Below are 2531 nucleotides of genomic sequence, written 5' to 3' on the forward strand. Positions count from 1 at the left end.
CTGTCTGGTGAGGAGCTCGCTCACCCTCCGGGAATATAAGTGCCGCTCAGTCACCCCCTGAGGGCATTACCTTGGGCAAGTCATTTCCCACCTCCTCCCTAAGTGGAAGCCATCACAATTCCTTACAGGGTACTCTTGTCTGTGAGAGCAGAACAGGCCACACGAAACAGGCATGTGGAACATGGTGGGTGCTCAGTTCACGTCCGCTATGAGAATTCGTCCCCCTCCCCCAACCCTGGAAAGTAACTTGGTCAGGATTTGAATTCAAGCCGCATGGCTTTGGCGATGGTGTACCCACGTGCAGGTACATTGCCAGATCTCCATGTAGTCACTCAGTCTTCCAACACCAAACACATCCCAAACCATGTCCCAAACCATCCTGACACAGAAAGGAGCGGGCCCTGTCCTCCCTGAGCAGCTCATCCTGAGAAGCAAGGCAGCCCCAAAAAGACAATGGCCCAGAACCCACAGTGGCCCTGGGAGCTCAGAGGAAGCCAAGCCTGGGGTTAGGGACAGCTTTTGGGAGGCCTGGCAGTCATGTCCCAGATGCCCACGGGCCCGCTGACACAGAGTAGCACCTGCCCCAGTCCCCAGCCCCATCCGACTCCAGCCAAAGCCCATTTCCCAAGAAGCAGCTTCCAGGACAGGCTCACCCCCTGGCACTGACTAGTGGCTCCTGAGTCCTGGTTCTCTAACCCACTGCCCAGGTCGGTCGGTCCCAGGGCCCAGAGAGGACCGGGAACTTGAAGGTGACAAGAGCCAGGCTTGCAACAAGGGGTGGGATCACAGCCAAACCAAGATTTATGGGACCAATCATAATAATGAAAGAAAGAGAGTAAAAAGGGACGCGTGTTCGGCAATGCCCAGGGACCAGGACTGCTGCCCTATTACCAAAAATGTCGTCGCTCTTGACTCTGCAAATTAGCATAAAACATGCTGTTTTGCATTCGTTTGCATCCATTTGCATGCTAATGACTTGACACCACAATGCACCCAGTCCCCTAAGCGGCTTCTGGTCCTTGCTTTTCTCCCAGCCCTGCCCATTGTCTTGGGTTGAGAAAACCAGGAGATCCAGGTTCTAGGCTAGGCTGAGCTAACTCACTCCTTCTGGTGCCTGTTCCCTGTCCCTCTCTGAGTCTCAGTTTCCTTGACTATGAGCCAAAGGAGACAAACTGAACAGGAGTTTTCATATCATGCCCCAGTAGACCCCTTGGGGCTACTGACATGGAGACAGGAGAGCAGGTGGGGCGGGCGCCCCCCTTTCATCCCCTCCTAACAGCTGGGATTCTGAGTAAAATTTCTCTAGAGCAATGCAGAGCTTCTCTGTTAAAAACAAAGACCAAAAAGTTTGCAAACAAATGGACCCAGTTACCCCCACTGTCTTTTGTTTTAGAGAACAAAGATTGTTCTCTAAAGATAGTAACAATCAGAGTTAAATTACCACACTTACAATGGGACGGCACCGTTCTAAGCACCAGATACACACGTACTCAATCTTCACACAACCCTTGAAACAGGCGCCATTATTATACCTCCTGTATTATAAATGGTAAACGGAGGCACTGGAAGTGACTCGGCTAGGTTCGAACAGCCACTACACGGCAGAATGAAAGTTCAGATGGTCTGGCTCTGGAGTCCATACCATGAGTTTAGTCAGGTCAACCCCTGGTACACACAAGGAAACTGAGACCGACAGAGGGAGAGATGCTAAGCACAGCAGCTAATCTGGCACTTGAACTTCGCTTTCTACCCCGGCACCACGCTCTTTGCCACCTGGGGAAGGAGAGTTACAGAAGGGAGGTCTGGGCTCACCAGGGGGAAGGATGCCTTCTTCGCTGGCCACCACCACGGCCTGCTTCCTCCTCCTCCGCCAACCTAGTCCCAGCTGGTGGACTTCAGGAAAGAGGCCCCAGAACCAGCCAGAACAACCTCCTAAATCAGGACAGCCAGCAGGCTGGTGCGAGCGCCAGGTGTGCGGGTCAGAGCCAGCACACAATGCCCTGCGCCGCTGTGCAGGTGGAGGCACTGCCGAGGGGGCTCCACTGCAGGGGGGCTGGGGGGCTTTATCTCCACAGGGGCAGGCAGTGCCAGGCCAGCAGGTGCTTGGCCCCAGCCCCTCGGGGGTCTGGCTGGGAAACCCCCCAGATGCAGGGATGACTGGCCTCCCAGAAGGATGCCCCATGGTGTGTGGGGGAGGAAGCAGCTTGTCATCTCTTCTCTCTATTCAGTGCCCCTCAATGGCACCCTAGCCTTTCCCAGGGCCCCTCCCTCCTGCCAACCTTCCCCACTGAACTGCTCCCTCTCACCCTGCTCCAGCCACCACGGCCTTCTCTCAGCTCCCAGCTTCCACGTCCCAGGCTCAGTCCTGCCTCTGCGCCCTTGCACTGGCCGTTCCCTCCACCGGGGACACCCTGCTTGGCCCCTTCACACCCTTCAGGTCTCACTCAGCTCGAGTCACTTCCTCCGGGAGGCCCTCCCTGACCACCCCATCTAAAGTTAACCCCCATTCCCTCCCCTTCGGAGTTTATCTC

The sequence above is a fragment of the Artibeus jamaicensis genome, unplaced genomic scaffold, assembly GCF_021234435.1.
Source record: "Artibeus jamaicensis isolate MK-2021 breed Jamaican fruit bat unplaced genomic scaffold, CSHL_Jam_final contig_685, whole genome shotgun sequence".
Taxonomy (NCBI): Eukaryota; Metazoa; Chordata; class Mammalia; order Chiroptera; family Phyllostomidae; genus Artibeus; species Artibeus jamaicensis.